Source organism: Etheostoma spectabile, chromosome 4 (assembly GCF_008692095.1).
Source record: "Etheostoma spectabile isolate EspeVRDwgs_2016 chromosome 4, UIUC_Espe_1.0, whole genome shotgun sequence".
NCBI lineage: Eukaryota > Metazoa > Chordata > Actinopteri > Perciformes > Percidae > Etheostoma > Etheostoma spectabile.
Window position 1 is genome coordinate 12,115,411 of NC_045736.1, and position 14,615 is coordinate 12,130,025.

At 41.7% G+C, this 14,615-nt stretch overlaps 1 protein-coding gene and 1 long non-coding RNA gene across 3 annotated transcripts in view; one reads left to right on the forward strand and one right to left on the reverse strand.

Annotated features, from left to right (window-relative positions):
• Positions 1-5,031, reverse strand: part of LOC116687360 (uncharacterized) — an 18,303-nt gene extending 13,272 nt beyond the window's left edge. Inside the window, exons 1-3 of the long non-coding RNA XR_004331521.1 lie at positions 4,891-5,031; positions 4,168-4,174; positions 2,020-2,022 (exon numbers count right to left, since the gene is read on the reverse strand). This is a non-coding gene — a long non-coding RNA (uncharacterized LOC116687360). The remainder of the gene's footprint in view (positions 1-2,019; positions 2,023-4,167; positions 4,175-4,890) is intronic.
• The window catches only part of magi3b (membrane associated guanylate kinase, WW and PDZ domain containing 3b), a 137,813-nt gene that overhangs the window by 8,249 nt on the left and 114,949 nt on the right, over positions 1-14,615 (forward strand). The window lies entirely within an intron of this gene.

The following is a 14,615-nucleotide window of genomic DNA, read 5'->3' on the forward strand; positions in this document are numbered from 1 at the left end:
TCACCCCCATCAGCTGTGTTCACATTCGGCCGGCGTGTCACTCCCCACGTTCCTATTATCCAGATGTGCGTTATCCTCCAACTGGTGTTGATCACTGCAGAGATAGGGGCTCAGGTCACCTCTAGACAGCTCACAGGTAATGGGCCTTGACATCTGAATTAGGCTGCTCTTTCAAAGGTTGATTAGCAAGCAGCTTAGGATTCTGGGGAGATGTTGATAGGCAGACATAAACCGGCAAGGGCTAAGGGGGGTGCCTCTCTGCGGTTCATGATGGGACGCTTGCCAGTAATACAGCTCATCATGAAGTGGTCACGGTGTGGTTTTGCAGTTGACAACGGCTGGGATGGAGGGGGTTACCCGGGCCGGTCCAATTATTGCGTGTGCAGTGGTGATTTGGCCACTTGAAGTGTATCATTTTCATTAGCTGATATTGCAGTATGAACAGTGAACCAAGGTGCTGCCCTCATAAACCTTTTTTTTTTTCTCAAATTTTACACCAGAACCTGTTCCCTGCCTGTGTGGCTGGTCATTACGCTCATCCCTTCCCCAGCTCTTTTATTATTCCTTGGCTGTGTGATTCTCTGTGTGCTTGTGGCGGCAGGGGATTGGCCGGCTTTGTAGAATCTCAATTGCGGTGAGCTAGCGCCAAGCTTTCCATCCGCTTGCTGCAGGCGTGTCACTGAATGCCAATGAGACATTAGGCTCGAGGCAGGATGGATCAGGCCGGGCTGTGGCAGGTGGGATCGCAGTGGTTGTAGAGCCCTTCACCAGGTGAGGGGTGCACATGTCTGCTCCCAGAGGCTGCACGGGCAAGATGAGCCCGGTGTCTCTGGGTTATCTCGGCGCAACCTAATCGCCAGGATGCGCCCTATCTAGTGCTTCTCTGTCAAGAGGGAGATAATCTAAGTGCATTCTGTTCGACTTTGACTCTTCCCGTGTAACATACTGCCCCAGAAACTGAGGCTGTTAGATTCTGATTCAGTAATGACACAATGATAAATGACACTGAAGCATGGGGCACTGTGTAGATGCTCTGCTAGAGGTATTCTAGATGACCATCTCTTCTCTTCTCTTCTCTTCTCTTTTGAAGTTAACTGTTCACACAATACAGTTTTGTGAGCTATTAAAATGAGCTGGATACCTGGTTAAAGGAAATTTGCTCTTACAAGTAGGGATCAACCGATATGGATTTTTTTTTTTTAGTACAGATGCCGTTTTTTTTCTTTTCTTCATCAGCCTTAGCTAATGACCGATACAGGCTGCCGATTTTCTTGATCTGATATTTGGAGTCGATAGTGCTTTTGCTCCCTCAAGTTACATCGTAAAAATGTAAAACCTGCCACATTGGATTTGTTGAATCTGCTCTGCCATTTCAAAAAACACAGATCAGCGTCACTTCTGCAATCATCTTACATTCATATCACCCAAATGATGTGTGCAATGTGCATCATATGGATGGGTGCACTGCATATGGTTACCCTGTAAAGGGTAAAAGGCTTTCATCAACATCTACAACACGGCCTAGATGATGCATTGCTTGCTGACATATTATAAGACAGATATAATCAGGACAATGTCCTTTGTCAACATATTGAAATAATTTTAAGAAAACAATAAACCTGAGAAGTAGCCATTGAAATAAAGTGCTTGATTTGTAAATGCCTGTCTGTAAATAACCATGGGGAAAAACTATCTGCAAATATCACTACTTACAAGTGTATTGCTGTGTGTATTTTGTCCACAGCAACCCCACCAATCAGTCCCAAAATGTCCCAGTTAGATAGTAAATGCCACACATATTCTTTGTCCACATTTTTCTTCAAAACTTTTTAGCGTGTAGTTTGCTAGCTTGTTGTGTGTGTGTGTGTGTGTGTGTGTGTGTGTGTGTGTGTGTGTGTGTATTTCACATCACATCTTGAACATGGTGTCTCCTTAATTATGAAGGTGACACAGACAACGCAAGCTGTTCACGACAACACAGGACCTAGGAGTGTACTAATGGAGAGCTGTAATGCTAACTCTCTTACACAACAAACACACACACCACACACACACACGCACGCACATTAATCTGTCTCTTTCACAGCATGCACATGGTTCTCCACATGACGCAGATGTTGCTAACAGTGGGATGGAGTGATGGGTAGATGCAGGAGCCCCAGTCAGCCAGTCATTGCCTAATCTGATTACAGACGGCTCCGCACAGTCATCCTGACCGATGGAGGGAAGGCATCACGGAACAGACAGATGGACGAGCCATGGTTGTTAACAGCTGTGGTTAACGCTGTTGTGTAATATACAGTTGTGGTGTTCAGGAAAAGGAAGGCATATGATGGTATTCCACTGCATCGTACTGTAACGGTACTATCACCAGGGCTGTGTGGTGTAAACAGGTTTGAAACCTTTGTGACATAGAATCTAACCCATCCCTCTATCTGTCTGGGTTGTATAACAATTATCTTATCAAGTCCTAGTGTGTTGAGTAGTTGTCTTCTATCATCAACCCACATTTCCCATAACTCACCCATGCAATAGGGTTTGGCAATGGTCTGCATTTTCAGTGCGAGAATTGCAATAGCCAATTATCCATAATGTTAACTTACCTCATAGTACACAGAGTGTGTTTGCATGAGTGGCTCATGCTGATTACCATCACATCCATTATGCTTTGTTGCCTCTCTGGCCACCATAATATGACTTACCTGCAGTTTGTAAGAGTAGCAACAAGAGCTGAGTCGTCGCAGCTGGTGCTGGCTTACTGTCAGATTTGTAATAACTAGTAGATCACCCCCAAAAGACTAATATATATGTCATAAAGGGACACACTGCACTAGCTGGAACATGTATCCCAAGCAGCCTTTATAATAAAAACAGACTATATTTGAGCTAACAATGTTGTACCTACTCTGATCTGCTCACTTGCTTACTCTGCTGTAATACAGCAACACCTGCTACTGCTGCTGCTCATGTAGCATTTCACAACGAGAGCTCACCTGCCAAAATGTGGAAGCAGGAGTCTCCGGTCCTGGTGTTGACAGCAGCAACCACAGCGTCTCTTCCCAAAGGGTTCATTCCCTTGAGAGCGCAGATGCCGGGAATTACTGCTTCACTTTATCAAATGAAAAATATGCTAATATACATGTTGTGAGTGAGTCTTGGATTTGTTATGTCAGTGTTTGTGTGCTTGGCAAAATCAGCTAACATCACAAGGTTGGTAGCAGGTCGTCTGTCACAGAGCTAATTAATGATCATATGCTGATGCTAGCAATATTATGTATTATAAATTATTTTCTTGCAGTGGATTAGCTTATTTGTCTTTTGTTATATGTCATTGTGACATGTAGCACATGCCACAGGTCCCATATTGTAAAAGTAAGATTTCCATATCTTTTGATTATAAAACAGGTGGAGGTGCTAATATTAATAATATATAAGTATCAGAAACAATGCCTTCAAATGAGCAGGACTTCTGTTCGGTTCTAATGTCAAACTAAACTTTGTTTAGGTAGTAAGGGCCGTTACAGTCATTGCCCAGCGCAAAGCAGTGCAGAGACACACTAACCAATCAGAGCAGATTGAGCTTTTCATGGGGTGTGTATTTCAGACAGAGGGTGAATACATGTATTATCAGACAGTATGAGAAAAATAATGTTTTTTGAACATTTAAAGCATGTAAACGTGTTCCATTAGGAACCCAAAAGTGCAAGTATGAACTGGAAAATTAGCACAATATATGACCTTTTAATTTATGTAGTGATAAAATACAAATACACTCTTATATATGAGTAAGTATTATGAGTGTTAAGTTGCGGAATTGGTTTAAAGATATATTTCTAGGATGTTGTTTTTGGAATTGTTTCGGGGGGTTCCTATTCTTATAATGAAAACATCCATCCATCCATCCATCCATCCATCCATCCATCCATCCATCCATCCATCCATCCATCCATCCATCCATCTTCATCCTCTAATCCGGTATCGGGTCGCGGGGGCAGCAGCTCCAGCAGGGAACCCCAAACCTCCCTTTCCCGAACCACATCGACCAGCTCTGACTGGGGGATCCCGAGGCGTTCCCAGGCCAGGTTGGAGATATAATCTCTCCACCTAGTCCTGGGTCTTCCCCGAGGCCTGAAAACATCATTAGTTCTAATTAGGGGTGGGAATCACCAGACGCCTCCCGATACCATATCACCACAACACTCATGCCCACGAAACAATTGTGATTTTAAACATATTGCAATATTCCGCGATATATTGCAATTCATAACCTTTTTCCCAACTTCTAGTTGTTCCCAATTTCAAATAATGTCCCCAAAAGGAAACTTTGTCAACATCTGTTTCATCTAAAAAGAAACAGTTCTCTGTTTGTTCATAGCACGTCAGTCTTATTGCTGCAAAATGAGATTGTCAAGCAGACAAACTGAACAACACATGTATAATAAAAGATCAATAATTGGCGCCTGTGTAACGATACAGTATTGCCACTGAAAATAACGCGATACTATGCTGTATCGATTCCCCCCCCCCCACCCCTAGTCCCTAAAAAGTTGAATTCATACAACCCTGCTGTGATAAAACTGGTTTCCTTCTCTTTGATTGTGGTTTTTAGGGTTGAGGTGAATACCCTGCAGTCTGTCTAAAAAGCAATGTTAAACTGTGATTCATTTCTTTTGACTAATGCGTAAGTTCTTTATTCATTCATTAAGATGGTGGGCTTTTTTGATTAGCATTTTCTCTGACTGATTTGAAAGACGAGTCCTTGGTGAAGTTTTTTTTATGACGCTGTGATAATTCAGCTCAGAACACTTGTTTCTCATATGATTTTGAAAGTGTTAAACAACAAACAATAAGGGCACTATCTTGCACCCGACACAGCACAAGGCCCAACACAAGTGTCTTTGCTTTTTATTAAGACCGTCCAGCGCCCTCGTTGTTTAAATAGCAAATGCACCTGTGCCCATCTTCGCGCCCATGGGCGTGCTGGTCTTACAGGGAGGTGTGTTCAGGTGCATTATTGGTGTATCGCTATCTTGAGGCAGCAAGTAGTGATTGCGCCATTGACCAAGACCTGGTCTAAAGTCAATAGTGCAATTACGGTGCAAATCCACCATCATAATAGCAATGCGCCAATGTACAAACACACCTGGCTTTTACAGGGAATGGGAGATGACACTCTGATTGGTTTATTGCACATTGCGCCCAAAACAGATTTAACGAAGACATTAAGTTCAACCCTATTTGAACCATGCATCCGGTGCACGAACCCTTTTTTCTTCACACCGTGCGCTTAGATAGTTAAAATATGGCCCTAAAAGTGTAGAATGCATTACAGGATAATGTGCAAACTGTGGGTGGAGAAAGAGAGTTACAGATGTGGCAGAACGTCATTATAAGCAAACAATCTCTAACACAAATCTTCATTAGATGTGACAGTGATGGCCGTGTTCTCTGGGGCCCATGAAGGCATTCTTACTGTGTTTAACTTTTAAAGACAGTCAGCAACAATGAATCCTGGGACTCAAACTATCTTGAGCTCTACACTTCTGACTAATTCAGACTCATAAATATGAAGGAAGCTTTCCCATAGTGGCTTTTTATAAATAATGATATAGCAGTCCGGAGAAGCAGACTGTCCTCAGCATGCAAGGTACAAGGATGAGTCAGGTTTTTAAAAACTGTTTTTTTTTTTTTTTTTTTTTTTTAAAAGCCCCGTGATAAAACAGCAGCTGACATCTACAGGATATGAGCTGATGCAAACAAATTCCCATAATCCATTAAAACAGGTTTGGAAAAAAAAACAAACAGCAGTATGTATTTGTTCCTAGACTCAACATAAAAGCAAGCAACAAAAGTTTGTTTCTCAGGCAAAACCCATAAAACAAGCCTTTGAAAAGTTCTCCAAGTGTAGATTAAAAGAGAGACACCGACATCTACCATGAGTCGTCAATTAAAATCCAGTTTGACACCTGACGGCTGCTGCTTCCCTTTTGTGTGCTTACAGTATGGGAGAGCTTTGAAGGTACTTTTGCTTTGATTCATCTGCATGTCAAATAAACTTGAGTTTGCTCCAATTGCACTAAAATATCAAATGTCTGTTGCGTGTATATGGATTCAGCGAGGGTCCATGTCGGTATTACTAAATTAAAACGTGTCAGTGTGCTCATACAAGCAGGTGTTGCTGACGAGCTTTTATCCAATCGGAGCTGTCAAAGTGGCCGGTAAAATTCAACAATCGAACGCTCTCCTCCGTGAGCTTTGCTTCCATTGTTTTAAGCACTGGCTGTCCTCTGCTCTGTTGCACTTTAGTCTGTGTCTGATATTTCATACACATAAGCAGTGGCGCGTTCACAATTTGTGGTTTTACCTCTGAAATTTTGATACAGAGTCTCCGTCTGTGTTTCCTGTCTTTTGTCTGACCCCGTGTCGTCTGTACAAGTCGAGGCCTGTTGCCAAAGAATTTAGTCGGGAGTTAAGTTGTCTCACATGACTAGGTACTCCTTTTGGAGATCTGAACTCACTTTAAAGCCAACGAAGGACCTTTTTTGAAAATGTGTATGCAGTATCGGGTGAAAGAAAAGAAATTCAGGGCTGCAATCAACTGCTGCTTTCTTGATCCATTAATCCGTGAATAATCTTTTTTTATTGATTCGTTCTATATAACATCAAAATAAAAATCCAAGCTGATGTCTTCAAATTGCTTGTATTGTCCAACCAACAGTCCAAAACCTACAGGTAGTCAGCGTACTATCGTTGAAGACTAAGAAAACCAGAAAATCTTCACATTTGACACCCTGGAGCGCATACATTTTTGGGCATTTTTGCTTTAAAACAATGGCTTTTGATATATTAATACATTATTCTTGTTAATGAAGTCTGCAGATATGCACCACATTATTGTAAAAAAATCTATTCAAACACATGGAACCTTGACATTGTTATGCTTTACTTGTAAAAGCTGAGCCTACCAAATTCAACAGATTTGTTAGTTTTCACCAGGGGTCGGGGCTGTGTTTTGGCGCTTCGGGCCAGATGATGCAGCGTGGCATCATGAGCTCTTCTCTGATTCATTACAGACTCAGCCAGTTTGTGTTTTGACATGGCTGACTCTGACCCCGAGCTCCGGCCTGTTTGGATGGCTGTTTTTATACCTGGCTGAGCAGCCCTGCCATTGGCATTCACCCACACATGAACATATTATCCAAAAAGACACATTCGCATGTGCACACTTACACAACACTGTTGGGTTGGATGAGGTGAAGGTGGAAGTCAGTGAAAGGCGGTCCAGCTGTCCATCAAGCTGAGGTTTATTTCCAGGTAATAGGATGATAGGTGGTCCTACTTTGAAATTAGCATCACAGTCTGACACAAGCAATATTCATTTTGTTATGGCGAATGGGATTGTGGCTGTCTGCGGGTTGACATTTGAACAGTTAATAAAACGGAAAAGGCTAACTCTGGAAAGACTAATGTGAAGGCCAGCGGATACGGCGCTTCTAATTTAAAATATGGAAAGAAAAAATTAAATTTTTAGCTGCCGCAATAGTGTGGAATGGATGCTCATATCCATCCTTTGCTTGTTTGGTGCTGTCATATTAAATAATGCATAGAATCACTTATCAGGGTTACATTTTTGCACCTTATTAAATTAAGGGAAATCTTGCGTGATAGTGAATCACAAATTAGGGACTCCCCTCTTTATTGTATTTTACACTTCATATGATATCCAATTAATAAAAAGGGATGAGTTAAAAAAAAAAGAAACTCACATTGTTTCCATGCTCATTACCACACAGCAGCAGCAGCCTTGCTTGAGGAGTCCCGCTGTCTATTGTCTGTGACAGTGTTCTCATAAATGTTCATAAAATTACACCATTGTTGTCTGTGTTCCTGCAGACAAAATTAATTTAAATCCTCAAACTCACTCAACAAATGCAGTTTGTATGCTGACGGTGTCGGGAGATGCTAATGTACACTACAAGACTGAGCAAATCCATTCTAAATGTGAGTTTTTCACATTTACAAAACAAAACATTTTACTTGTGGAGAGATTTGTGTGTGTGGGGGGGGAGAAAGATTTTTATATTGATAAAAATCCAATTTGCTGCCCAGTATCGCATATAGATGTATTTTTATATTTCTGAGTTAGATGCCCGGGAAAGACCTTTTGCCATTTGAAGTTTTTCATTGTATAAACAGCAAAAGAATGCCAAATTAAAAGAAGATGCATCCCAGGAAAAATAGTCAGTTTGGCAAGCTCTGTCACGCAATGTTCCAGGCTTACAGCCATGCACCAAACCAATGCTGGAGCCCAACATTTGGAGGGACAAAGGTACATATATCCACTTATCCATCCACCTGTCCATCCAGCCAGACATGGGTTTCCCTGACAGGGATGTTGCTCACTGGGACAGGTTTATTGACAGGCCAGAGAGGAGCAAGGGATTATGGGACTAGACGACGACACAAGTGCTTGTCAGGCTGATGTGGAGAAGGCTTACACGCTGTCAACAGGCTGAACATACCTGTGTGGCATGCTTGGAATCCATGTAGCTGCACCGCGACACAGGAAAACAACTTTCTGACTGAAAACCAGTCAAACCGGTTGCACCTTTGGGCATGCACGGTTGCTGCTTGCTTTTTATTTATCTGTCTCACTCAGGACAAGGATAGATGTTTGCGAATTGGTTCAATTGTGATGCTGACCTTTTAGAGACACAGAAAAAAAGCTATTAAATGAATTCCTTTCATGGTCTAGCTGGTAAGCCACTGCAGATAAAAAAAAAATCTCCTCTGTACATAAAGTATCTGGTTTATCTACAATGTTTGTCAGTGGGGCTTTAAATAGCAACAAAAGTGGCTCATTCTTCAATAAGGGAGTGCTTTAATTCGCAGGGCAAGACATTAATTAGAATAATGTGTGTGGCGGTGTGTGTGTGTGTGTGTGTGTTGTGTGTGTGTGTGTGTTTGGTGTGTGTGTGTGTGTTTGTGTGTGTGTGTGTGTGTGTGGTGTGTGTGTGGTGTGTGTGTGGTGTGTGTGTGTGTGTGTGTGTGTGTGTGTGTGTGTGTGTATGTATATTGACCTTTTTTTTAAAAGCATATGCGTGTGTGTATATGTATGCATGTGTGTGTGGTGTGTGTGTGTGTATAGGTATATATGTGTGTGTGTATATATACAGTATATATAGACCTTTTCTTTTAAAACTGTGTGTTAGTTTATATATATTGTATGTGTATATATATATATATATATATATATATATATATATTTATATATATCTATATAATACTGTATATATTAAACTTTTTTTTTTAAAGCGTGATAAGAAGGAATAAAGTGTGGAGCAATAGTCACGTTGAAAGATTCCTTCAACTCAAAATAAATGTCACCATATTTTCGTTTTTTATCGTTTCTAACAAAATGTTGTAAACACACTTAGTGGTTTACTTTTGGTTATTCCTTTTAATTTGTTCTGCAATGCATGACTTTATAGTTGACACGGAGGTATCTGTTAACTTCTCCCTCTTTCACTTTTCATTTCTTGTTGCAATATTTGCTCCCAGCTGATCTGAGGCAAACAGGAACCCACGCTGTATTGCACTTCTTCTACTTTTGATTAAATGTTTTTTTCTATCACGCAGTGCGATTTATGCATTCTTTTGGAAAACACATCTTGAAAAACACGCCTCATAAAGTCAGACATTTTATGCACGTTGTTGACCAGAACATGGATGAGTGATCACATTACTCTGTATCTCCCCTCCAGGACATGAGCTCTAACCTGGATTAAATTATTTGTCACCTCTAATGTTCCTATATGCCAGGGCTCTTCTGGACATCTGTACTTTTGCGACAGCTGACAGAAACATCGTCTGATGTCCATGTCTTCCTGTGATTTCGCAGGATTCACGTCTTATTTAAGTCACTAATTTGTCTTCTTGTTCTTGGAGAAACACCTTTTTAAAAAAAAATGGGAACGACGGAGACACAGTTGTGTGTAAATATTAGATTTGTTTGTGGGCCAATTAGTTGAATTCCACAACGTGTCTGAACCACAGGTGTGGAGAAGAACAAGCTGCCTCTGGAAGGCCCTGCCTGTCTTTGTGCACAGAATAGGTTGAATCATCCTTTTTTGTAAAGCCAGTGATTATGCGTTGGCATTCAGATCCACCCAGCCACACCAGTGATGTTCCTTCAGATTCATATTTGAACTACACCCAACAGGGTTACATCGCTCCCGAATCCTCTTCCTCCTCAACATAAACATGCTAAAAGCTTCCCAACAACATAGTATCTAAAAACATGTCCATGTTAATATGTCAAGCTAATTCTGCTGTCATATTGTGGTATGGGATTTCATACAGTGAGGCTTTCAGGGTATGTCTGAAAAGCAATTGTTGCTGTGATAGAGCTGGATTTCATTTTCCAGCAGCAGCCAATGCCCTCTTATCGCTCCTTTCACTTTGACGCGTATTATAATAGCTTTACACAGACATGGGAAGAATCCCAGCAGCCTATTACCTCTACCTGCATTCAGTTTACGTCAGCTCTGCCTGAACTGTTAACCCCACCCTACCCCACACTATTGCACTACTTATCCTTTTTTAATTTTTATAAACCTGTTTCATCAGATGAAAGAGGGAAAAATAACAAAATCTAAATAGCAGGAGGGAGTGTACATACACGCATGTATACCTTATTGTTAGAATAACCTATATTCTGATATCTTAGACCAAAAATAGAAATGCTATTTTTTTGTAAACAAGCCAAAGGATCGGTTACCGGAAGAACCACATGGCTTGCAGTACTTGTATTTTGATATGTTCAGGTTAAGCATAACTATAAAAGTGGTTATTGCTTGAATACCACACACCAACTTTACTATTTTGTTAATGGTGGAGATGAGGTTGTCCAAACCTGCAGCATGCTACAGCATCCTGTAACCAAAAATAAGTCATTTACAAGCGAGGCTGTTGTGTAGGAGACTTCAAACCCCATCAGCCCCTGGGCCCATGTGGTAATCCATTTACGTGACTGAATATCTAGATCGCATCATCGCAATAACACAATGGACACACAGTGGATTTTTTGGGGTTAGTTGTAAGAAAGCCAATAAAAAAAAAAGTGAGCATTAACATGTAACATGTCATTCTTTTTTTATGTGCTGCCTTTCATATTGAATAAATTGTTCAATGTGTTCACTAAAAGAATGTTAGAAATGATGCTTTAAATTCAACAAGCAATATGTTGTATTTCAGCAGAATACTGCAAGCAGCAGAATGGAGTACACTTTAATATCTGTGGATTTATTGCAAGTAATATCGTTATCACATATTGCATATTTTCCTTTTATTGTGAAGCCCTAATCTAGGTTTCATTTATTACCAGAAGGTTCTTATTGTCACAATTTAATAGAACATGTTGCATGGCTATGGAATCTTCTGAAAGCTGTTGCCAGGTCAAAGACATTTTGATAACGTGGCCGTGTCAACTGCTCTCACATCAGCTCCTCTTATATTAGAAACACTTTGTTTATGACCCTGGACAGTTGCATCACCAACACATTTAGAAATAAAGCAGAAGCACAGTCAAAGAATTGGGGGAGGGGGGGGGGGCCATACCAAGTTCCATTAACAGCAGCATTGTAGCTTTCCCTGTGAAACCAAAAAGTTAACCAGTTTTACTGAGATAAATCTGACTCCAGGCGGGTTTTTACGTAGCGCTCTGTGTTTGTAGCATCAGACTGGGATGGGTAGCTGTCGTTGAGCCCCCCCCCCCCCGGCTCCCTCATGCCTTCCGTATGCATCAGCTTGCATGCAGGAGCTCCTCCCCTTCATCCCCGGCGTTTAAGCCCTAGCATTTCTATTATTGGGCTCTCCTGCATTCATCTGTCAGCGGATGCTCCGTGATACGTGGTGGCAGGCCGCAGAGGCACTGGAGCTTTTCCGCTCCAAGTGCCCTCTTTCCTCATTTCACCTCTTCTTCTCTTTTCTCTGCTATCATCCTTTTTTTTGGGGGGGGGGGGGGGGGCTCTGTTCTTCACTTAACCCTTCTACAGACAAGTGCTGAAGACACACATACTGGACACAGATGTATTGTACTCACACACCCACACACACACACACACACACACACACACACACATATACACACACACACACACACACACACACGGGCATTGCCATGGGGAGCTGTTGTAAGGTATGTGTCTGTGTCGAACCATTTGCCCTGGAGTCTAGGAGTGGATCACTCAAGCATTGCCTGTAAAAAGGAAAACACTATTTCTTTTTTTCCTCATAGCTTTTAATGCCTGCTGGTGGAATCAAGAGCTGAGCACACGCATGTGTGTATGTATGTACTGTGTGTGTGTGTGTGTGTCTGTGTGTTTGTGTGTGTAGGTGAGTGAATGAACATGCACACATTTTCCCCAAGTGCTGACAGAAAGAGAGGGTAGAGATGAATAGTCCATTGTCTGCTGCAGAGGTGGATAACTGGATGTGCCTGCCCTGCCGTTGATTTAGCAGAAGGCTATGAGCCACCTCGGGTTAGTTTCTGCTCCTCTCTGAGCCTGTATTTCCAGATCCAAGGCGTGTCATTTCCCAGAACATGAAGGCACCCATGTGTAGGATTTGTGTATTTTGTAGCAGTGGTTGAAGAAGTATTCAGATCCTTTCACTTAAGTAAAAATAGAAATACAACAACACAGTGTAAACTACTCGGTGACCATAAAAGTAACTAAGTTATATATGTATATGTGTACAGTATATATATATATATTAGTTTTAATAAAATATCTAAAATATCTTGGTTTGAGTTTTGATAGTAATGTTTGTGCATTAGTTAACATTGTACTGTAATTACAACATAACGTTGATATTTGGTGGTTTCACACAGGACACGAGTGTCACGGGTGAAAGTCCTGTGTTTGACCCATCTCCTCACGCTGAGTTTTGCTCTTTATTCTCAGTCATTGTACAGCGCTGCCGTTAAGCAGTTGCTTTGAACGTCTAATATTGACGCGGATGGGTGATCCAGCTTAGCAACGGATGATAACGGCTTACTGAGCCAACTAGGAGGTCGAGTAGGCCAAGCCATACTGCCTCATGTCAGCGGTAGTGTAAACAGCTGATAACACCCATTCAGTTGGCTGATAACATTCAAAGCAGGTTAAATAACATATTGGAATTCTTAAGGTGGCGTTCGTCTTTAAAGGTGCTCTCAGCGATGTCACACGTTTTTTAGGCTCTAACATTTTTTGTCACATACAGCAAACATTTCCTCACTATCTGCTAGCTGCCTGTCACCTGAACACACTGTAAAAACATCTCCTCACTATCTGCTAGCTGCCTGTCACCTGAACGCACTGTATAAAACATCTCCTCACTATCTGCTAGCTGCTTGTCACCTGAACACACTGTAAAAAACATATCCTCACTATCTGCTAGCTGCTTGTCACCTGAACACACTGTAAAAAACATCTCCTCACTATCTGCTAGCTGCCTGTCCCGTGAACACACTGTAAAAAACATCTCCTCACTATCTGCTAGCTGCCTGTCACCTGAACACACTGTAAAAACATCTCCTCACTATCTGCTAGCTGCCTGTCACCTGAACACACTGTAAAAAACATATCCTCACTATCTGCTAGCTGCTTGTCACCTGAACAGACTGTAAAAACATCTCCTCACTATCTGCTAGCTGCCTGTCCCGTGAACACACTGTAAAAAAACATCTCCTCACTATCTGCTAGCTGCCTGTCACTTGACACACTGTAAAAAACATCTCCTCACTATTGGCTAGCTGCCTGTCCCCTGAACACACTGTAAAAAAACATCTCCTCACTATTGGCTAGCTGCCTGTCACTTGACAACACTGTAAAAAACATCTCCTCACTATCTGCTAGCTGCCTGTCACTTGAACACACTGTAAAAAAACGTGGTCTCTGTGGACAGCCCAGGGTCCACAAAAGGCAAAAATAAATAAATAACTGGGCCTACCTGCACCAGCGTTCTAGCCAATAACCAACAAGAAGGATTTGGGGGTAGGGGTTGAGGGGGGGTTAGTGCGCGGAAGCACGGAAGGAAGGGAGATGGGACAGGATGAGGAGGAGGGAGGGGCGACAGCTAGTCTTGTGTTGTTTGAAAATAACGTCAACAAGAAGTGCCGTTACCCAACATCGCTTAGAGCACCTTTAAGAAAAATGAAGTAAAGTACCTTAAAGTTGTACTTAAGTACAGTACTTGAGTAAATGCATTTAGATACTTTCTAATATTCTTTGCCAGGACCACGTGCCCTAACAGTAGTCAAGAAAGTAGATTTCAGGTCAGAATTAGAATCAGATTATGATCAAGGCTGAGTGAATATAGTCAATGAATATAGTCCGTTATGTAATGCTGTGTGCATGTATGCATATTTAGATGTGTGAATGTTGCCGCTGGCGGAGTGAGATCTACCATCTGAAAGCTTTACGTGTTCCCTTGATGGATGACAGAGATGGAGAGATGACTCCACCATGTACATGTTCAGTTCAGGAGTCAGGGGCAGTGCTGCGCTTCTCTGAGCTTATACAACTCAGTTCAGGACCCACGTTAAGTAACAAGACCTGAAATAGTATTTG